At 42.7% G+C, this 24,424-nt stretch overlaps 1 protein-coding gene across 8 annotated transcripts in view; it reads right to left on the bottom strand.

Annotated features, from left to right (window-relative positions):
* Positions 1-24,424, bottom strand: part of THRB (thyroid hormone receptor beta) — a 415,008-nt gene that overhangs the window by 371,193 nt on the left and 19,391 nt on the right. The window contains exon 1 of one of the 8 annotated variants that reach the window (XM_070459839.1): positions 4,548-4,908. The exons of the other annotated variants lie outside the window; for them this stretch is intronic. The gene's annotated coding sequence lies outside the window, so the exon portion shown is untranslated. Of the gene's footprint in view, positions 1-4,547; positions 4,909-24,424 lie in introns of those variants that run through there. 8 annotated transcript variants of the gene reach the window in all.

Genomic DNA, 24,424 nt, shown 5'->3' with positions numbered 1-24,424 from the left:
TCGCTGAATTCATTGCCAACACTTATAACTGTTCGTGGTCATCTACATAGTAAGTGGAGGAGTAAACATCAAAAGATGGCCTGTTTGATGACAACCTCCACACCCTTTTCCCCTATCTGCCACTTCTTCAAGGAGAGTCAGGGTCACTACACTGCTTCAATATCTCGGTCCTGGGTGGGCCCATCCAGGAGAATGTCAAATTATTTCCAAGTGCTGACTGTTTTACAAATTTACACATGATAAGGAGCACGATCTAAAATATAAGCTCTATCCCTGGCCCAGGACACTACACTGAGCACCAGATTCCAAATGCCTGGTGTTTCCACTTGAGGATTTCAGGCATGTCTGAAACTAAAACATTCAAAACAGGCTTCTTGTCCTTCCTTCCCCTCCAACGCCGCTTCTCTTGGGTTTCCTCCATCTCAGGACCTGGCATCATCCACACCAGGTGGGCACTCAGACCAGAAACTTGGCAACTGCCTTTGACACCACCCCCTGCCAACTTCCCCATTTAAACTGTGACCAACACCTGTCCACTTAAATACCAAAGCAATATCCACAACATTTACTAAAGCATTCACTCTGCGTGGACTCTTATGATGCCTGGCGAGAATTAATAACCCACTCAGTCTTCATAATGACTCTCTGAGATGGTTCCTATTATAGAGAAGCTTCTTTGCTCATGGTCACACAGTAAGAGGGGGAACTCGTATTCTAACCAGTTTGTCTGACTTTAGAACTCACACTCTTAACCATGACATCCTGTCTCCAAAATAATCTCAAGCACATTCACCTTTTTGGTTTCCCACTGCCCCGTCTCAGTCCACGCCACTGTCATTACTCACTCAGGCACCTGCAAATCCCTCTTAAAGGGTCACCTAGATTCCACACCTACCTCATCTCTACACATCAGTCTTCATGAAGCAGCTAACATGGTCATTTTCAAGTTTATGTCAGGTCATGTGATTTCCTCTGCTAAAACTCTCAAAACCATTTCAGTACACTCTGAATGAAATTCAAATTCCACAGTGTGGACTATGACCTCCTCTATGGACTGGTTCTTCCCAGATCTCGCCACTTTCTACCTTTCTATCCAACTAAGCAGCCTTCCTGCAGGGCTTTCTTCCTTCTCTGGCTGGTCTGTCTAACCCTCCACATATCCTAGTCTACTTCCCTGACCCCTCAGCCTAAAGAAATCTCCACATTATTATCAGCACCCTCTCCTTTTCCTTCACAGCAATCCTAAAATGTATTAACTCTACATTTACTTGTATTTTTTACCTGTTGATTGCCTGTGAGCTCCAAGAGGCACAATCAAGGTGTTTCATCCACCACTTTTACTCCCTGTCCCTTTTCCCAGAGCCATAAATATAAACAATGTAATTACTCATTCAGAGAATAAATTAATTCTTGGGCAGCTCTTTTAAAAATCTTTAAATATTTTAAAGATTTCTACACATTAACCGAAGAAGGCACTTTAATAAACATCATTGAAACTCAAAAGGAAAAAATATATGTATATATGATATCTTCTTTACTTCCTATATGTTAACAAAAATTCTTAAATCAAATATTCAATCTTTGGAAAAGGCATAGAAGCAAACAAAAAAAGAAAAATTTCTAAAGAATTATTTTGTTAAAAGTCTTATAGGATATCGAGGCTTTTAAAAAGCTCTTGTGTTGTCATCATGACTATCAATCCCATCAATAAGATGAGAATCAAACTCTTGACTGTTCTTATTTAATCCCAATACAGAGTGGTGTTCCATAAATATATATTAATGATAAGTGATGAGCGATTTCAATCACATATCTTTTGGCAACTTAACTTCTCTTCATACTTTAGAGGCTGACTTCCCATTGGTGCCAAATCTCTTATCACGAAACAGCAAACCATTCATTGCACGTGATTTTTCTACTGCTCTGCTGTGTCACAGATGTTCTAGGAATATATACAGATACTTCTTTTCTCTATATAATAGAGAATCATTTGCTTTGAGATTAAGGTATCTGTTCTTTCAGATTTCAATACTTCTAAAAAGAAAATGAATGAATCAAAAAAATTGATTATGAACTATGAGAAAAATTTTGCTAATCGTATATCTGATAAGAGATGTGCATCTAGAATATAAAAAGAATTCAATAATATGAAGGCAACACAATTTAAAAATAAGCAAAGAATTTGATGACATTTCTCCAAGATAGATATAAAAAAAGCCAATAAACATATGAAAAGATGCTCAACATCCTTGGTCATAAGGGAAATGCAAACCTAAAATCACAACAAATATCACTTCATATCCATTAGGACAGTAACAATCCAGAAAAAAAGAGGAAAATGTTAATTATTGGAGAGGATGTGGAGAAGTTAGAACCCTTATACACTGCTGCGGGGAATGTAAAACGGTGTCGCACTTTGGAAAACAGTCTGGCAGTTCCTCAAAAAGCTAGATATAAACTTACTGTATGACAAAGATATTTTACTCCTAGCTATATACACCTAAGAGTAATGAAGACATATAAAAACATAAAAAAACTAGCACACAAATGTTCATAGCAGCATTTGTGCATAATAGCCAAAGATGGAGCAACCCAAACATTCGTCAACTGATGAACGGAAAATAAACTATGATACATCCAAGTAATGGGCTCCCCTGGTGGCTCAGCCGTAAAGAATCTGCCTGCAATGCAGGAGCTGCAGGAGTCGTGGGTTTGATCCCCGGGTCTAGAAGATACCCTGGAGGAAGGCATGGCAACCCATTCCAGTATTCTTCCCTGGAGAATCCCGTGGACAGAGGAGTCTGGCAGGCTACAGTCCAGAGGGTCGCAAAGACTCAGACATGATTGAAACTACAGCGCAGCGCAGCACATCTACGTAATAGAATGTTATTCAGCAGTAAAAGGAAATGAAGTTCTGGTACATGCTACAGCATGAATAAACCTTGAAAACACTGAGCAAAAAAAAGCCACCACAAAAGACCACATGTTGTGCGATTCCACAGATACGAAATGTCCACAGGCAAATCCATAGAGACAGAAAGAAGAGTAGTGGTTGTCTAAGACTGGAGGCAGAATGAGGCACTAGGGGTAATCAGTACAGCTTTCTTTTGGAGGAGATACAAATGACCTAAAACAAGGCAGTGACGGTTACACAACTCTGCGAAGAGCTTTAATTCACGTGAAATGAGTGAACTGCATTGGCATGTAAATTACATCTCAACAAAGTTGTTATAAAACTGATGGAATACAGTTTTTACAACACTTTAAAGCTGGACCTATGTTTGGCATTTACAAGGGTAGGTGTGACTTGACTAAAGAGTATAATTTACTTTCAAGCGCAGAAGATGACTTTTAGATGGAATGTTCTCATGAAGAATTTATGGACTCCCTCGCTTCTCATCATTCCGAGTTTCCTACCTTTGTCCTTATTTAGAGACAGACTTGAAACACGGGGCCAGGTTAATGGAACGTTAGAGTGGGAAGCTGAAACTCCAATACTTTGGCCACCTGATGCGAATAACTGACTCACTGGAAAAGACCCTGATGCTGGGAAAGATTGAAGGCGGGAGAAGAAAGGGAATGACAGAGGATGAGATGGTTGGATGGCATCACCAACTCGATGGACATGAGTTTGAGTAAACTCCAGGAGCTGGTGATGGACAGGGAAGCCTGGCGTGCTATAGTCCATGGGGTCGCAAAGAGTTGGACATGACTGAGCGACTGAACTGAACTGAGAGTGGGATGAGATGAAGAAATGATCATTTTAGAGGAAGAAAGTTAAGCTCCAGAGAGAATAAATATTTTTTCCAAGATCAGAAAGGTAAGGAGAAGGAAAATCAGAGATTGCCAAAGATTTGTTTTTTTTCTGTGGCAGCACCATACAGAATGGAGAGCCATGAGTGGCATTTTCCAAGGTGGCCCCAGCCCAGAGCTCTGCACAGTTGAGTCTCCTGCATGGAAAGGAAATCCCATTCAAAGTCTGAGAAGGGCAGGCATGAGGCTCATCCCTTCAGTAAGCACTGACGAGCTCCTGGCCACGCCCTAGGCACTGTGGGAATAAAGACACACACTTTTTTTTTTTTTTTAAAGACAGAAGAAAACTGGGAAATTTAGATTTGGGTCTCTAAACATCAAGAGTTAGGCTGTCATGACATTGAGCTCCTGGGCTGGGCACCTCCATTGGTGGTGGTTTAGTTGCTAAGTCGTGGCTGACTCTTGTGACCCCACAGACTGTAGCCCAGGCTCCTCTGTCCTTGGGATACTCCAGGCAAGAATATTGGAGTGGGGTGCCTTTCCCTTCTCCAGCGGATCTTCCTGACCCAGGGGTCGAACCTGGGTCTTCTGCACTGCAGGCAGATTCTTTACCCACTGAGCCACCAGGGAAGCCCAGTCACCACGTGACTTCGCAGCAGCAGCAAGTAGAGATGAAAGCAGGTGGGGTGTTGAAATTGACTCTGAATCCTCTCTTCAACCTACTCAGCAAACCCGTCTTTCCCACCTTCCCTTCTTCCCCACACCCCTGCTTTTGAGACCCCGAGAGATCTCACCCAACGGAGGCCTTCAGTGACACCCTGTGATCTTCTGTCCGTGAGAAATGTGAATCCAGAACTGATTTTGTTTCCCCCGTGTTCCTGAGAGTTGACGACGCAGCATAACTTCAGTTAAATCATTACCCATGATTCAATTTAAACACTGGTATGAACACAATGCTTTAAAAAAATAATCAAACCAGTCTGTTTAGATAAGAATTTTTGACCCCAAAAGTTAATTTTTTACTTCCATATTCCTCTGCTACCTCCCCTTCGCAATTTTCCTCTATTTCAGAAAGTTTGAACTGCCTGAGAGAAGACTGGCTCCCTTCCAAGGGGATATTTTATTAACAGGTGGTGAAGAGAAGTGTATCTAAGAGCCAGTGAAATACAGGATTGATTTATACTCCTCTGTTCCTCTGGCTGACGAAGAGAAACGGCCATGCTGGGCCTGGGGCTGGTTTAAGTGGGCTGGAAACTCAGGGATATTCTTTGACATCACTATTATTGGTCTACTCTCTAAAAAATATTTCTAAAGCTTTTTTTAAAACTGCTTCACTAAATTTCTCTGCAAACTATTATCTTCTCACATAAGTTGGTAAGAAAGTACATGGCCCTTTCAGACTCTGAAAGCAAGTCGTTTAAAAATAAGTTGAAAGAATTTTTGAAGCTTAGAGGAATGCGTTCATTCCATCTGTCTTGGCTGTCACCGGATAGAAACTGCCTTCAAAGAAAAAGAGGTTCCAACAGACACATCCACACTACTATGTATAAAATATACAACAAGGACCTATGGTAGAGCATAGGGAACTCCACTCAATACTCTGTGATGGCCAATATGGGAAAAGAATCTAAAAGAGTGGAGATACGTATAAACTGGTTCACTTTACTGTACACTGAAACTTTCCTGAAACTAACACAGCACTGTAAATCAACTATACTCCAATAAAAACTAAAAAAGAAAAGAAACCAAGGTTTCTCTCCACCTTGTGTGACAGTGAAATAGAGGTTTGTTTTCTTTTTTTTTTTTTTTGAATTGGAGTATAGTTGCTTTACAATGTTGTGTTAATGTCTACTGTACAGCAAAATGAATCCGCTGTATGTACCCATCGATCCCCCTTTTCTCGGATTTCCTCCCCATTAAGGTCACCACGGAGCACGGAGTCGAGCCCCTGTGTGAAACAGCAGGTTCCCGTTAACTCTCTCTTTTATACACAGTAGTGTATGTCAACCCCAGCCTCTGAAATAGAGTTCTGTACCCGATAGTGACGAAAGCGTTCACCTCTTTCCTCATTCAGTAACCAGCCTGTCTACCCTCCAGGTTCATTTAACAAGGCTCTTCCAGACTTTGTATTCATTTAGCCGTTAGTTAGCATTTATCCTTGGTTGAAAGTGAGGGGGCAAAGGTGGCGATTTGCGAATCCCTCTAATTTCTAATCTGTTGGTCCTTCTAGAAGTAGTTTGGTGGAAAAGAAGATACAACTAAAAAAAAATTGTGGGGTTCCAGTATTTTTAGTGTCACAAACTGGCAAATTTCACCTCCCTGTGGGATTGACGAGGCTTTGATGGACTACGCATGCTTTGGATAGAACTGAGGGAGGCAGGGAAGGAATTCCTGGTGGAAAGGAGCTTTCTGGCCTCACAATTCTCTAAACCAGAGGTGGGGCTTCCTGGTGAGGACATCACTTTTCTTTTATACATTATTTTTATTTTTAATTTAAATAGATATACTTTTACATTGTACAGTGTTGTGGTTTCTGCTGTGTTTCCACAGCAGCCGTAACTGTCCAGACGCCCCCTCCTTCCCTAGCCCGCCTCCCCTGCCCTCACCCCAGCGCTCCGGGTCATCACCGACGGCGGAGCGGGCATCCTGCGCTGCAGGCGCCTGCGCACCAGCCTCCCGTCTTACACCCGACAGCGCATCCACCTGGACGCTACTGTCTCCATCCGGCCCACTCTCTCCCCCGCTGCGTGCGCAAGTCCACCCTCGGACACTACTTTGAAAGAAGAGCTGGGACTATCTGGAAGCTCCGAGAAGCCTTCAGAGTCGTGACAGCAGCAGCCATTCCACTCACTGCTTCCCCGTTCACAGCAAAGCTTGGCGGATTTTAAGGCATCCCCAGGGTGCCCCGTCAAATGCAGGCCCCGGGCGAGCAGAGCTGGGCGGGGAGCTGAGACTCTGCGTGTCTGACAAGCTCACAGAGCTGTCGACGGGGCTGGGCCAGGGCCCACATCTGAGAGTGGGGTTCTAAAGAGATGCAGCGATGTGTAAGAAAAGAAAACACCGTGAGGCTAAATGACAGCGGTCGTTTTCGGCCGATACTGTCTTTGGGGGTCAGTTTTCCTTTTCTAAAAGAAGCAGCAGCTGTGACTGGTTGATGGCTTTGGAACTCTGGTCAGCTGGCTTCCTAGGCTCCAGACCCTGCAACTTTGACAGAAGGCTGAAATGATGGTCTTTAATTTACATTCAATTGCTTTGGGGCATTGAAAAAAAAAACTTCCTTCTCCCCTACTGCAATCTCATTGACTCTCAGTGAGTTAAATATTTTCAACTCTTTCAGGCCACTCGGTAGGGTACCAGTTCATGCATTGGCTGCTGATAATTTACCTCTGACTTTCAATTTCCTCCGTCAAACCTATTATAAATGGTAAAACTGACTGAGTCGACAGTCTTCTCCTTCCCTCACACTGCAGCAAATCTCGTATCAGTAGCCTGAAAAATTATCCAGCTGATGGCCGAGGTGTGATGTAAGCTCAGGGAGAATCAGACTCACGTTGTTCAACAAGAAAGATGCAACTCTGAACCCACAGTAACACAAAGGTGATGTTTAGATAGAGCCTCAGATAGACTTTAATCCTCAAATAGATTACATATTATACATATTCTAAAGAGAAAAGAATTCTTGCAAGTGGTATTTTTTAAATTTTTCTTTTTTGTTTATATTAACTTCCTTTTTCTGCCATGCCACATGGCATGTGGGATCTTTGCATGCGTGTATGCTAAGTTGCTTCACTCCGGTCTGACTCTTTGTGACCCCACAGACTATAGCCCGTCAGGCTCCTCTGTCCGTGGGATTCTCCAGGTAAGAATACTGCCGTGGGTTACCATGCCCTCCTCTAGGGGATCTTCCTGACCCAGGGATTGAACCTGCGTCTCTTACATCTCTTGCATTGTGGGTTCTTTACCACTAGTGCCACCTGGGGCCTGAGAAGATGCTGAATTGAGCCCCCTGCAGTGGAAGCGCAGCGTCCTAACCACTGGACCACCAGGGAAGCCCCCCGTACCTAGTTTTTATACAAGTACTTATAATGTAAATATTAACTGAGAACTTATTTATTTGTATTCTGAGAAGCTCAATATCACATTTTACTTTCAAAATACATTGAAGTCAATAGGGCAGGAGAGTTAAATTTTAGCCTTTCAATTCTAAGAAATCATTTCGCATACACCAGAAAGCATCTACCTAACACCTTAGCGGCTGTCCCACAACTTTGCTGCCACTTCCCTGAAATTTAAACAGATTTCATTTAGCACATTATCTTACTGGCATTTTAGAATGTATTACAATGGTGCACTCTGTCATTTGAAGAGCAAAATATACAGGAAAGTTAAAATGACAGGCTTATCCATCTGTGACTTACCTATCTAAAATTAAGCTGAAGTTACTATTTCTTGTTTTCTTGCACACTAAGAAAATAAATCTACTGGTTTAAAATCTAAAGCTAACATCATCAGGAGCATCAGAGAGTTCAGAGATGATCAGAAAAATTGCACTAAAAAACAATTTACTCTCAATTATACGCATTAATGTGGGGAGCAGCGGCACAGAAAATGTTCAAACCATTGTGTTGCTTTTATAATTCTCATGATTTTCTTTTGCACCAGATTTTTTTTTTTCATTTTCTTAACAGGTCATACAGACTAATGTTTAAATAATTGACCCCTGTTCCTTTAACCTACCCTGATCTAACTAAGCAGGGAGAACATGAAGGTTTTACTTCATATTTCACTAAATAATTGTGAAGAACTTGCCTGCCAATGCAGGAGACAGGGGTTCAATTCCTGGGTCAGGAAGATCTCCTGGAGGAGGGCACGGCCCCCCACTCGGGTATTTTTGTCTGGAGAATCCCACTGACAGAGGGGCTCAGCAGGTTACAGTCCAAGGGTCACAAAGAGTCAGATACGACTTAGCAACTAAACAATAGCAACAACAACAATCTTTTCAAACAGACCGTTTTCTAGGCAATGGTACAGATTTTCAAATGGCTGTACAATTCTCAAAAGGCTAAGTACCACTGCTAAGAAAGGAATTTAAATCATCACAAAAAAACTAATTCCCAGAATTACTTTGAAGAAGTTGACCCCAATCTTGGGTTGGAGTGAAGCAGTCCTGGGTTTAAGTCTGCGTTCTGCCACTCACATACTGCACCACATCAGGCAAGTTACTTAACCTCTCTGAGTTAGAGTTTCTTTCTCTATAAAGTGGGATAAGACTAGTGCCTACTTTGTGGGGTCCTTATGAAGACTGAGTATAATGTTTGTAAAGAACTTGCAACCTAGCTATTATACTGCATATGCTCAAGAAATAGTTCAGTTCAGTTCAGTCACTCAGTCATGTCTGACTCTTTATGACCCCATGGACTGCAGCACGCCAGGCCTCCCTGCCCATCACCAGCTCCCAGAGTTTACTCAAACTCATGTCCATGAGTCGGTGATGCCATCCAACCATCTCGTCCTCTGTTGTTCCCTTCTCCTCCTGCCTTCAATCTTCCCCAGCATCAGGGTCTTTTCAGGTGAGTCAGTTCTTTGTATCAGGTGGCCAAAGTATTGGAGTTCAGCTTTGCATCAGTCCTTCCAATGAATATTCAGGACTGATTTCCTTTAGGATGGACCAGTTGGATCTCCTTAGCTATTACTATAATTACTATTATTTGCTTTATTAACATTGTAAAATAACACTTTGAAGACAGAGGCTTTATCGACCAAGCAATGAGGCATATTATTCTAAATCTTCTTGCAGTTGGCTAATAAAACAGACACGTGGCTAATAAACAATGATTAAGCAAAAACAAGACTGGGAGCTGACTGTGGCTCAGATCATGAACTCCTTATTGCCAAATTCAGACTTCAACTGAAGAAAGGGAAAACCACTAGACCATTCAGGTATGACCTAAATTAACTCCCTTATGATTATACAGTGGAAGTGAAAAACAGATTCAAGGGATTAGATCTGATAGACAGAGTGCCTGAAGAACTATGGACAGAGGTTCATGACATTGTATGGGAGGCAGTGATCAAGACCATCCCCAAGAAAAAGAAATGCAAAAAAGCAAAATGGCTGTCTGAGGAGGACTTACAAATAGCTGTGAAAAGAAGAAATCAAAAAGCAAAGGAAAAAAGGAAAGACATTCCCATTTGAATGCAGAATTCCAAAGAAGAGCAAGGAGAGATAAGAAAGCCTTCCTCAGCGATCAGTGCAAAGAAATAGAGGAAAACAATAGAATGGGAAAGACTAGAAGTCTTTTTAAAAAAAAATTAGAGATACCAAGGGAACATTTCATGCAAAGATGGGCACAATAAAGGACAGAAATGTTATGAACCTAACAGAAGCAGAAGATATTAAGAAGAGGTGGCAAGAATACACAGAAGAATTTACAAAAAAGATCATCATGACTGAGATAATCACGATGGTGTGATCACTCACCTAGAGCCAGACATCCTGGAATGTGAAGTCAAGTGGGCCTTAGGAAGCGTCACTGCAAACAAAGCTAGTGGAGGTGATGGAATTCCAGTTGAGCTATTTCAAATCCTAAAAGATGATGCTGTGAAGGTGTCGTACTCAATATGCCAGCCAATTTGGAAAACCCAGCAGTGGCCACAGGACTGGAAAAGGTCAGTTTTCATTCCAATCCCAAATAAAGGCAATGCCAAAGAATGCTCAAACTACTGCACAACTGCACTCATCTCTCACGCTAGTAAAGTGATGCTCAAAATTCTCCAAGCCAGGCTTCAACAGTATGTGAACTGTGAACTTCCAGATGTTCAAGCTGGATTTAGAAAAGGCAGAGGAATCAGAGATCAAATTGCCAACATCCATTGGATCATTGAAAAAGCAAGAGAGTTCCAGAAAAACATCTATTTCTGCTTTATTGACTATGTCAAAGCCTTTGACTGTGTAGATCACAACAAACTGTGGAAAATTCTTCAAGAGATGGGAATACCAGACCACCTGACCTGCCTCCTGAGAAATCTGCATGCAGGTCAGGAAGCAACAGTTAGAACTGGATATGGAACAACAGACTGGTTCCAAATCGGGAAAGGAGTATGTCAGGGCGGTATATTGTCATCCTGCTTATTTAACTTATATGCAGAGTACATCATGAGAAACGCTGGGCTGGAGGAAGCACAAGGGGGAATCAATATTGCCGGGAGAAATATCAATAACCTCAGATATGCAGATGATATCACCCTTATGGCAGAAAGCGAAAAAGAACTAAAGAGCCTCTTGATGAAAGTGAAAGAGGAGAGTGAAAAAGTTGGCTTAAAGCTCAACATTCAGAAAACTAAGATCATGGCATCTGGTCCCACCACTTCATGTCACGGCAAATAGATGGGGAAACAATGGAAACAGGGACAAACTTTATTTTCTTGGGCTCCAAAATCACTGCAAATGGTGACAGTAGCCATGAAATTAAAAGAAACTTGCTCCTTGGAAGAAAAGCTATGATAAACCTAGACAGTATATTAAAAAGTAGAGGCATTACTTTGCCAACAAAGGTCCGTCTAGTCAAGGCTATGGTTTTTCCAGTAGTCATGTATGGATGTGAGAGTTAGACTATAAAGCAAGCTGAGTGCCAAAGAACTGATGCTTTTGAACTGTGGTGTTGGAGAAGACTCTTGAGAGTGCCTTGGACTGCAAGGAGATCCAACCAGTCCATCCTAAAGGAGATCAGTCCTGGGTGTTCATTGGAAGGACTGATGCTGAAGCTGAAACTCCAATACTTTGGCCACCTGATGCGAAGAGCTGACTCATTTGAAAAGAGCCTGATGCTGGGAAAGATTGAAGGTGGGAGGAGAAGGGGACAACAGAGGATGAGATGGTTGGATGGCATCACCGACTCAATGGACATGAGTTTGAGTAAGCTCTGGGAGTTGGTAATGGACAGGGTGGCCTGGCGTGCTACAGTCCATGGGATTGCAAAGAGTTGGACATGACTGAGCGACTGAACTGCAGTCAACTTTGACCAAGTCAGAGTTAGTAGATTTGTTCTCTAAAGAGATCTGATTTTATTTACTTTAAATGAAGAATATCTAATCTAGTGACATGAAGTAACTTTAGGTCTCAGCAATTCACTAGCCTTCCAAGAATTTTCTAAATTATAGACCAACTATGATTTCTATGCTCAGGGGTTTCTAGACAGCCTGTGAAATAAGCAAGGATTTACATCCAGCTGTGTTCAAGACAACATCTTCCTGTTGACAAAAGGGTGCCTTCTCAAATGACCCTGAATGGGACTTCTTAGATGTTATGGTAATCTATAGGAGAGACTGCCATTGCAGTTACTAAGGATAGTTTTAAGGAATTTCATTCAATGACATGGAATAAAGTCATCATATATTAAGACAATAAGGCAGTATAGAAAATTATGGGAAGTCTGACCCCATTTCTGTACAAAGACGGCACAGAAAAATGCTTGGAAGAAAACACACCACCATTTCAGTGATGGCTGGGGAGATGACAGATGAGTGTCCATGAAGATCATTTCTTACTTTTGCAATCAGAATAATAATAAAAGATCTTAAAAATGAATGATTACAAGTTAAAACCCTGTCAGCAGTGTGATAGCCGGAAGGGGTCCTAAGTGTCAAGGACTAGGGTTTAAAGGCCAAGGCCCTGAAACATTAAAATGATGACCTCAGGCAAAATCACCTCCCCATTTAGGGGCCAAATATTGCTCCTTGAAATTGAGATGCTTTGAGCAAATAACTTCTCCCTTTGCAGTCTGACATTCTAGCACTCCAGATGCGTGACCACGTGTTGCAGAAAACCTTTTTGTTCTTCAAGCTGAGACAGGCTGGGACCTTCTGCTGCAGCAGTCGCACCTGGACGGACCTTTCCTCCCTCAACAAAATACAAAGAAACTACAAGGGACTAACAATAACTGAGAGCACGCGCAGTTGGGGCCGAGTACCGACAAAAGACACACGAAGACCAAGAAAGCCCAACTGCCACTTCTGAAGAGTCAGGGGCAAAAGCAGGGTACTGCGCATGCCCCCTGAACTCAACATCATCAAAGGGCAGGGCAGACCACCTGAGACCTTCCAGCCCCACCCCTGGACACACCCCTACCCTCACCCTCTACAAAGTACAAGCTCACCATCCCCTCAGGGAGCGAGTAAGGGAACCTGTTCCTTGTTCCTGTTGCCCTCCATGCAGGAGGAGCCCCAATAAAACCTTGCCTGAATTTCTTGTTTGGCGTCTAGTCAATTTTCATCGACTGGGGAAGGTCAAGGACCGTGGCCCGTATTAGAGCTAGTCACGGGTGCTAAATGGTGCCACACAGTGAGCCCGGGATGAAGTCCTCTTATTTTTCAACATTTCCAGCGTTGTTGTTTTTTTTTAACTAACAAGAATTATTCCTTTGATAATTAAGAACAATAAAATGTAAAAAATATATATATATATTTGAAATGGGCCAGGGGCTCAGCATAAATACAGGTTTATAAACAACCTGAACAACTGGTACACAGTATTATACCTTTACAAAGGGTTAACGTGTTCTTTGATCTAAACAAATCAATCCAAAAAAAACCCCCAAAATCACACAGTTGACAGCCACAGTCCTGGAATAAGTGACTCAAGTCAAACAGAACAGACGGTTATGAGAAGGAGATGGCTTTCTTGAGAAAAGTCTCAGATGTGGAGTCCTCTGAAATAAACAGAATTATCACCTGCAGCATTTCGGGAGCAAGGTATCGGTAAGATCACAACCCGGTCCAAACTATTAAATGTCAGGGAAATACCTACGTGATTAAAATTGTTTTACAGAAATAAGTAGCAAGGAAATCAGATTACTCGAAGAATCCCAACAGAACAAAACACGTTCTAAACTGTTGCTTTCTGCCCTGGGTCTAAAACAAATGTGCTACATCCCACTTTTCAGGAGCCTGCAAAACAGAGAGGGGAGACGATTCTTTCCTCCTGCTCAGATTGTTCCCCTGGAACTAGCAGGCTCCTCAGCTGCCAACGAGAAGTTTCCTCGAGGTGCTTTTTAAAGGGCATTGAAAGGCAGTAGCGGTGACCCAGAAGCCTGGGAAAAATACCCAGTTTCTCAGGCTACCAGCCCTACCCCCTTCTGGGCAAGGCACCTAGCCCAGTGGAGCTAGTCCCCAAAGCCGATCTGCTTCTGTGCAGGAGCAAGAAGCTTTTTCCACCCACATCGTCCAGTAACCCCGCTCCCGGCGGGGAGTCAGGTTACACAACCTGGCTTCCCTTCTGGACAGAGGAGGGGTGCTTGTCCGCAGGATCTGTTGGGGCTCCGCAATTGACAAAGAGATTGCCTTGGCCTGATTAGTAAGAACTTGGACCTGTTTTCTGTAGCAAGGGCTCCTTATGACGGGAGAAAGAAGTAGCTGAAACCTTAACAGAATGTTAAACGGATTAAGATTTCTGCATAACTTTGTTAGTAGTTGGAGAAGGCAATGGCAGCCCACTCCAGTGTTCTTGCCTGAGACTCCCAGGGACGGAGGAGCCTGAGACTCCCAGGGACGGCGGGTCCACAGGGTTGCACAGAGTCGGACACGACTGAGCGACTTCATTTTCACCCTGTTAGTAGAACAAGTGTGTGAAGGAGGCGGCAAAGAGCTCTCTTTACACCATCTCATTTTAAAATTTGACAATCATCTGTACAGACCCTGCCGACATTCTTTTTAAAGGCACAGGTAATTATGTTACTGCTACGTGAAGGAAGCTTCAAAGTCAAGCATGCTACCCACTACTGTAAGTCCCCTACAGACGAACGAGTTCTGTTCTCAGAGCACCTAAGTCCCATAATGCTAGCCTAGGCCCAGCTAACACAATCGGCTATGTAACACTGCACTGCAATAGGTTTATAATACTTCTCACACAAACAATACATAAAAACAAACACAACAAAAAAACATTTCTAATCTCACAGCAGAGTATCTTGAAAAGTCCACTAGCACGACCAGCTCCATCACCACGGCTTTTACACTTGCTTCCAAACATCCTGGGCTTGGAACAAAGGTACCGCACTACTGTACCGTATACAGTGCTATACAGTGACGTGCACACGGACACAACCTTTCGTAGAGGACACACGCACACAACAATGTGCACCAGGTGCGTGGACTAATGAGTGATTGGACACGCGAACACAGTTCACAGCTTTGAATGCACAGAACTCGAAAGTGCATATGTAGGGAACTCACTGTCCTGTACATAAAATAGGTCACTAACGCTGCTGCTGCGTCGCTTCAGTCGTGTCGACTCTGTGCGACCCCACAGACGGCAGCCCACCAGGCTCCTCTGTCCATGGGATCCTCCAGGCAAGCATACTGGAGTGGGTTGCCATTTCCTTCTCCACTGCAGGCATGCAGACAAAGTCGCTTCAGCTGTGTCCGACTCTGTGTGACCTCATGGACAGCAGCCCACCAGGCTCCTCTGTTCACAGAATTCTCTAGGCAAGAGTACTGGAGTGGGTTGCCATTGCCTTCTCCAAGATAACAAACAAGGACCTACATATAGCACAGGGAACTCTACCCAATACTCTGTAATAACCTATGTGGGGAAAGAATCTAAAAAAATGAGTGGCTATATGCATATGCATGGGCTTCCCAGGTGGCATGAGTGGTAAAGAATCTGCCTGGCAATGCAGGAGACACAGAGATGCAGATTTGATCCCTGGGTCAGGAAGATCCCCTGGAATAGAACATGGCACCCCACTTCAGTAATTTTGCTTGGGAAATTCCACTGACAGAGGAGCCTGGCGAGCTTCAGTCCGTAGGGTCACAAAGAGTTGAACACAACAGCACACACACACATAATGAACAAATACGGATAAAGAACTACTCATGTAAGTCACATCCAGGTAAACACCACCACCACGTAGGAGACTGATGGAGCACTCTGTTCAATGGTATCTTTTATGAGAGAATTGCTGACACTTTTAAAGGGTCCAAGCACATCTTTAAGAAATGGCCGTATTAACTTGGTAAATTTTTCAACACAAATAAAGATAAATCTATGTCATTAAATTGTGGTCCAAATGACAAATGGTGATGACAGAGTCTTTTCTTAAGTCTGCCCTTAATATTTTAGTTAACATAATATTGTTACTTTAGCTTTAATTCCTCTTTATCTGATATATCAACGTCCATCCCATTACACTCAAAGTTTTTGAGACTGTGTTTTAGGTATGATGTTTGTAACAGTATATATACAGCTGGAGCTCAAATTTTTATGCACTCTGGCCACCTCTGTCTTCAAGCTGGAGAGTTCAGTACTTTCACCTTTTTACTGTGGTTAAATATATATTTGGACCTATTCCAACTGGACCGATTTCTTTGGACCTAATATTTATTGACGTTATTTTCTATTGGCCATGCTTCTTCCTTCGTCCTTTTTTCCCTTCTCTTCTGCATCTACTGAACTGATTAAACTTTCTTTATTCCCTACCTCTGGTTTATAAGTTATTCTATTTCTATGGAGCTCATCCCCAAATCTGTATACCAACCAAAATCTAAAGAGAATCACTATCTCTATTCCTCTCTAAAATAATAGATGGAATGTGGAAGATACTACTTCCATTTCCCCTTCACTCCATGCTATTATGGTGCAACAGTTAAGTTCTATATTATTTTTTACAAACACTCATCAAAAGCTTTTACTATTACTGGTGTTGCTATTGTTTTACCAACAGTGCTTATTTAAATTTCCCATAATGTTTACCAATTTCTTTACTCATTGTTGTCCCCATTTTTCTTGCTCAATTTTCTTCTCCTTCAAGTATATCTCTTAACAGTTCTTTCCACAAGGTTAATTAGTCCAGTCTGATTTATTTGGACAGGTTTTTAATTTGCCCCCAGTTTTGAGTTCTCCCTTAGCCAGTACAGAATTTGCGGGTTGACGATTTCGCTCAGCATTTTGAAAATCACATTCTTCTGCTATCCAGCTACTACTGTTACTGGGAGGAGGCTAACTGGCTGTTTGAGGATGGTTACCTTGCAAGTAATGTTATCCCCACTCCCTTTCCATTTGACTGGCTGCATTCTCATCAGGATGAGACTCCGTGTGGATCCACTTTCAGTTATCCTGTCCAGGACTCAGAGCTGTCCTTTAGTCTGAACTGCCACATCCTAACTGTATGCTGGGCAACTTCATCACTGCTATCTTCAAGCTCAGTCATTCCCCCTCCCCCCCATTAGTGTTTAGTCTGTTCTTTCACCAAACAGTTTTAGAAAGTTTTTTGGTTTTTATTTTTGTCAAATGTATACTTCCACATAAAGTATCAAATAGTTTTATAAGATGTACTATGGAAACCTTCTCTCCCAACTCCTCTTCCCGTCTCCTCCACTCTCCCTAGGGATAACCACCCGAGCACTTTCACTTAAAGAAAAAGAAGGCTTTAACCTTCATGTTGCTGACGGCATGAATGTATCACCCAACATTTCAGTTTCAGGCGGAACCTATTTACCGTCAGAGAGGATGAGCGTCAGCTCCCCAGTCTCTGCGCCCTTGTGCACTCTTTTGAGTTATTTTGTTAGTGGGTTCCTTCTGTTCATTTTTCCTGTTTTCTCTCTCCGATACATCTCTTCTTAAGATATTGAACGGACAGAACCGATCCTTCATTTATCTTCTTTCTTCTATTTACCATCAGCATCCTTTTCTTCTCCTTTCCAGGAGGTTTTCTCAAGTTTATCTTTTACCTTTAAGATTGATAAGGTTGGGCATAATTCAGGGTGAAAAAAAGGAAAGTGAAAGTCACTCAGTCGTGTCTGACTCTTTGTGACCCCAGGCCAGAATACTGGAGTGGGTAGCTGTTCCCTTCTCCAGGGGATCTTCCCAACCCAGGGATGGATCCCCGGTCTCCTGCATTGCAGGTGGGTTCTTTACCAGCTTGGAAGCCCAAGAATACTGGAGTGGGTAGCCTATCCCTTCTCCAGTGGATCTTCCTGACCCAGGAATCAAACTGAGGTCTCCTGCTTTGCAGGCAGATTCAGGTACCCCTGATTCAATATCTTGAGATCCTTGTTCCTAGGCAGCTCAGATTTTCCAGAAAAAAAAAAAAAAAAAAAGCTTTCTTTCAAACTGCTGCCTGCAGAGTAAAGGCCCAGGTGCTAGGATTCTGGAAACCTAGTGGGGTAAGAGGCCACTAGGTTCACACACACACACACACACACACACACACACACACACACACGCCCATGATTTTCTTAGTCTTACTACTACTAATTCTTCAAAACAGACCCAGCAGTACCTCCTCTGGGAAGGTCTCCATGATCTTCCCAGTAGACACCCAGTCTGAACTAGCTCATAGAACCCAGGGTTTGCCTTTATCTTTGCAGGTAACCCCCTGCCTCTGTAATTGTCTAGTTAGATATCTGTCCTTCTCCAAAATCAGTTCTATCCAATTACAGACAGAACTACAGTCACAGAACACTGTGCTCTTGGCACAGTGGCTAGTATTTAATAGACTCGATAGATTTATGAGTTGTTAAATTAATTCTGGAGGCAGCCCAGTAAGGGAGCTGCCCCTGCATGCAGGAGCCACACAGGAAAGGACTTCAAGTGAACTCCACCATCACAAACCTTGGGCATCAACATTAGTGCTACCCCTTGCTGTGAAATTCCCCAACAGAACACGGCACCCAGATAAGCTTTTTCTCTCAGTTGTCTTGTATTCCTTATCATATTTGTACACGTATCTCAGGGAACACATTCAACCTACTTCTTAGGAGTATAATGAGATATCTCTGAAAATAATCACCAGTGCTTTAAAATGTGAAGGTTTCAGGTACATGCAAAAAAATCAAACTGCATTGTTACTAAGGAAAACTAAGGTATAGAGAAACCAGGCAAGAAATAGCTACTGGACATTAGTACTTGTTGACATGTAGAAGACAGTGTTGAAGAGTAACAAGCTATGAACAGGTTCTGCACTGGTAAAGATGAGATATGGGTGAAAATAGGAAATAGTTTGGGTAACTGACTTTTACAACCACCTTATCTGTGACAGGCAGAATCTTGGAGAATCTACATAAGTCTTTCAGCGAGCAAAGGGGAAATAACCAAACCATCTGACGAAGGCTGATACTTCCAATGAATGAAGTCAGTGTTTTCCACAGTCATAGAATGTTTTTAAAGCCAGAGTATCAGTTAGTCCAGCCTCCCCATCAAGGTGTGAATGCTACTGCTGATGGTCCCACTGGAGGGCCATCTGGGTCCTCAGACTGTCCTCCACCAAAGCTGATGCCCTAGCACTGTTCCCAGACCCAGGAACTGATAAGATAGGTTTTAATACTTCTGAGTCACAGTGTGGCCCACCCTAACTTTATCCACTGCTCCTAGTTTTGAGTATCACAAAAGTCCACACACCAGACACATGCGAGATGCTCTATAAACACTATCCCTTTCGGCTCTTTGGAACAACCCTATGAGAAAAGGAGTGTGTCTATTTCAAAGATGAAGGAACTGAGTCACAAGAAGTTGGGGATGTCGCTAAGGACTCACAGTCACGAAGTGGAGAGGAGGGAATGAAGAGAGGCAGCATGATGTGCTATTTAGGAACATGGACTCCAATGCAGCTGCTGAGCCTGAATCCCAGTTCTACCACTCCCGAGCTCTGTGACCTTAGGAAAGTTGCTCAGCCTCTCTGAACCTACTTTATGAGATTTTTTTTTTTATGAGGGTTAAATGAGCTTTTATGTGCAAAGGGACTTCCCTCATGGCTCAGCTGGTAAAGAATCCGCCTGCAATGTGGGAGACCTGGGTTCCATCCCTAGATTGGCAAGATCCCCTGGAGAAGGGAAAGGCTACCCACTCCAGTATTCTGTCCAGGAGAATTCCATGGACTGTATAGTCCACGGGGTTCAAAGAGTCGGACACAACTGAGTGACTTTCATTTCATATGTGTAAAACATTTGCAACAGTGCCTGGTACTTAGCACCATAGAAGTATTTGTCAAATACAGAAAAGGATGGCAGAATCCTCAATCAAACCCAGGTTTATCTGGTTCCAATGTATACACTCAACCAAGACTCTTCAGCATGTTGATCTCTCAAGGGCTGGAGGTAGGACTAACTACATCCCTGAAGTTTTTCTCTTCTCCATATGCTCTTCTATCCTCCATGGCCCCTAATAGTACCTGGTTGCCAGAATTCTTTTCATCCTTCTGGCTTTTGACCTAACTGAAAGAAAGAAATGCAGAATGTCTTCCATACATCAGGAGATGACAGCCATGTTCCCAGATCTGAGCAAGGTTTTTCTTCTAACGCAGTACTTTCTCAGCATCATCTGAGATCTCATCAAAACATGGCCTCCCCAGCTCCAGTGCAGAGCAGCTGAATCAGAAACCCTAGAGATGGGCCCCGCAGTCTTACGTCAATAAGCCCTCCAGGTGATAAGGTGTTTTCACGGGATTTGGGACCACGGTAGAAGGTGAGACATCACGCTGCTTGTCAGCCCACACTAAACTGACAGTGGGTGGTCTCCTGGAATTTGGGCCTCCAACCTGTATTTCATGTAGTGTCTCTGGAGCCACTCTTCCAGCCCCTCAAGATCTCTCTGAATCCACACTCTGGGGTGGGGCTTCCTGGTTCTCCCCTCTAGCTCTGTGACCTCTGAACATCTGATGAGCATGCCATTCGTATCTCCAGGGTGTCACCCACAGCATCCACCCAGAGCTGGGGCAGAAGACCGGGGTCCTTGGCAGACCCTCCTCCTCTGGCCTGACATTAATCCATGAGAACATCAGTTCATATGGTTATTCAACTTGTGAAATTTCCTATTATCAACCTGCGTATCTCCACTTTGCCCAACAGGAAACCATGAGACTAGCTTTGCTTTAAAACCCTGAATAAAAGCTTTACAAAAAGTTCCTGATGAACAGAGCAGCTTTTGATAGGCATCTTAAGTTTAATTTTTTCTACTCCTTCTTCTCCCCCAACAAGGATTGACCTGGAAGCAGACACATCTCAAAGCTTTCATATTAAATGCAAAGCTCTGCTTTTCCTTTCATTTTACACTAAGGACTTCTTTTCCAGATATTTCTACTCTACCACAGTCCTACATGGCAGGCTTTCTTTTTTTTAACATTTTTATAGAATTGGAAGTTAACCAGTTTCTCCTAATGCCATATCAGCTAGCTTAGTGGGGACACTCATATTTATATTCAGGTCTGTCCAAGGCTCATATCATACCTGCTATGTTACACTAACACTACTGTGGCTGAAAATGGCATGGAGTTTCAAAGAGATGTTCATTATGATTTTTGAGACCCTCTTAACCCACCCTTTGTTCTAGAGAATATTAAATTCAATTATTGACGGTCAAAATAACACAATCACAGCTGCCAGGAAGGTAACATCTTAAAACATCCACAGGGATCTCGCACGTGGTTTCCTTCTACAAGAATCCTCTAAGGTATGAACGCACGTGCACGTATGCATGCTCGGTCACTTCAGCCGTGTCTGCCTCTTTGCCACCCTATGGACCGTATCCCACCAGGCTCCTCTGTCCCCGGGATTCTCCAGGCAAGAATACTGGAGCGGGTTGCCATGCCCTCCTCCAAGGAATCTTCCCTACCCAGGAATCGAACCTACATCTCCTGCATTGCAGGTGGATTCTTTACTGCTGAGCCATGAGAAAAGCCCTGTGAAGACATATCTAGCCACAGGTCATTTCATCCTGAAGAATACCAGCCCCTACAAAGGAAAGGCAGCTGGGCAAGGGGCTGGAACACAAAGCCAGCTGTCTCCTGCTGCCCTCTCTGCCAGTCTTCACAAAGTCAAGTCCTGGACTTGTTGAAGAAAATGATTCATCTCTCTCTGCAAAGAATGCCAACGCCACATGTACAAAAGATTTCTTTCTTTACATCAATTCCTGAGGACGTTATAATCACTTCATGTAATGTAAGCAGTTATGACCTTCCAGGTTTGGTAGACTTGGAAGTTTGGTAGGTGAGTAATAATGGAAGGAAAAGACTATTCAGGTCTTCTCACAGGGAGATTCCAATGAGTCCAATGAAACTAATTAACAAAGACTCAGTTTTACTTGATGGAATAAGAAACACACACTCTGTTGACCTTCCAACTTCAGTTTTGTGCTGTTGGGCCCAAGTCCCAAACTTTCCATCCTCCGAGCTTGGTAGACCCGGCAGAAGCTTACTGTGATCGCCCGCCCGCTTTATCTTCTCATATACAATCATTTTCCTTCCTGTTCTCCATGTTAAGGGGCTGGCCAAATCCTTCTGAGAGGATGATATTATAATTGAGAACGTAAGTAGACCATGAAGTTCAAATGACAAATTACATACACACATTTTTGCCATTCTAAAAGAAAATACTGTCTTCAATTCTGAGAGCCTAGCATGTTCTCAGAAGAGTTCCAACAAATTTTGGTATTTCAGTTTTAAAGTAGTGTTAATAATATATTTATATATTTAAGTGTCAAGACTCAGAAAACCAGAGAGACAATTAAAAAAATACAAAGTTCACTGCATGCTTCGTTTTGTGATATCACAATAAACTTGCCAATATGGAAACACTCTTACCTAGTCTCCCTGACTTACAAATAAGTTTTCTCATTTACCATTGACTAGAAAATGAACAAGTCTTCAAAACAAGTACAGTCTCCGTGGAAGGGAGACTAAAGCCCAAGGCAACACAATGGGACAATGTTTTGCAGATTTAATCCTCCTTAGGTATGGGCACAGGATAAAGAAATACCTGATACTCAGGCCATTACTCCTAATCATTAGCCCACAACAGATATTACTGTTGTGATTAATCAATCACAACACTACTGCCAAGCTCAAACACGTCACCACCAAAACCTATTTGAATTGGCACAGAACTCTTTGACCTTGATTCTGGGGCAGATCTACTAGAACTGGAGGATTAATGGCTGCTCTTAGAGTTAGGGTTTCTTATGTGAAAAAGAGAAGGCTACAGTAATTCAAATACATCCAGCAAAAATTCTCTGATACTTCACAGGTACAGTGAGGGGATCAAAGCCTCAGACACTTACAGATGGGCATGGCTGATTCCACAGTGTGGATCTGTATCAGACCAGGGCGTGCTGAAACCTTTACCTTTCTTACTAATTTGAAAATGGTATATATGAAACCTGTCTAAAATGCTATGGATAGAAGAATGACTTAATACAATGAACTGTGCTTTTCAACTGAAAAAAAACACAACATCTATGATAAATCACACAGGAAAACCATGACACTAATATGTGGTTTTCTACAGCTAATGTTCTAAAAACAAAATGTTCTTTTGGCATGGACCTCAAAATTTGTCATGTTCTCATTAGTCTTGAGGGCAACAGTGCTACTTTATACAATTCAAACCATCAAGCAGCAAGGAGAGCCCGAAATATCAGATTTCTTTTCAAACAAGCAAAAAATTGCAAACAATACATTATGACAAATATGAATATCTTCAAGTTCATATTATTCAAATTCATGTTTTATTTTTTTAAGTAAAAATACAATATATGGAAAAATGTCAAACCACAGTGTTGAGGAATTGCAATTTATTCCGTTCAGAAATAAAATGTAAGAGACTGTTATAAAGTGCTACCATTTATGATATTTGTAATATCATTTCTCATATTGGTTTCCAGTGATATGTATTTAAGATATATTCAACATATGCTCAAAATACATATGCTCATATATACTCAAATTATATAATTTGAACATATATATACTCTCAAAGAGCTGTGCACTAGTAAAAAAGTTTTGGAACAAAGAAACAGGATAGTTTTTAAAAATGAGCAAAACCACCTACTTTAGCCCCAACACCCAGTTAGAGAAGGAACACTAATTTTCTCACCTTTTACAGCACGTAAACTTATTTTTTAAAACTTCCACCCAAACACAGCATTCTTAAAGAAAATGGACACCATCATTTTTTGTTTTCAATTTTAATAAAGAAGGTGCCTATAGAGCTGACAGACGTATTACAGGAGAAAGTGAAGAGAACGCCTTCAATGGCTCCTTCAAAGCGAATTTAAAATCCTGCTTCATGGAATGATGCTTTGCTGGCTCCGTGGAGTTCTTCTAAGGCACCACTGGGGTACGTAATCTTTGCGGCAAAGCCAGAGGCCCCGCGGCTGAGGAAGAAGGTGGGAATGGGCCTGGGAGCATGCAGGGGAGGTTCAGGATCGGCCCCGCAGGCCCCTCTGGGGCTCAGGGCCTGGCAGAAGCCCTGAGTCTGGGAGATGAAGGCGGGGAGATGAAGCGGGCCCTGCGAGCGCGGCCCACCCTGCCCCGAGCACCCCCCTTCACAGAGCCGGCCTGGCCCAGGACAGGCCTCCCCACACGTGCTGAGTCCCGACTCTCAAGGTCTCTGCGCCGCAGCCTCACACCGACTGGTGCGCCCAGAGTGACAAGCTTGTCTTCCTCCTCCTAGGGGCTTTAACATCTTCAGGTGGATTAATGCTACACAACTCACACGAGAAAGCTCTGGAAAGCTTCATTATCTCCCTCTCTTGGACACTCATGGAGCTTTGCGGCTTTTGCAAAGTAGATTTCCCATCCCCCTCCACCCCCAATCTACTGTATATTTATATGGTAGCAATAAACAATCTGAGAATGAAATTAAGAAAACAATTCTATGAACAATAAGATTTTCAACTTGAATT

Source organism: Odocoileus virginianus, chromosome 32 (assembly GCF_023699985.2).
Source record: "Odocoileus virginianus isolate 20LAN1187 ecotype Illinois chromosome 32, Ovbor_1.2, whole genome shotgun sequence".
NCBI classification, from domain to species: domain Eukaryota; kingdom Metazoa; phylum Chordata; class Mammalia; order Artiodactyla; family Cervidae; genus Odocoileus; species Odocoileus virginianus.
The sequence above is the reverse complement of the archived record's forward strand: the minus strand, read 5'-3'. Positions and strand labels throughout refer to the sequence as shown.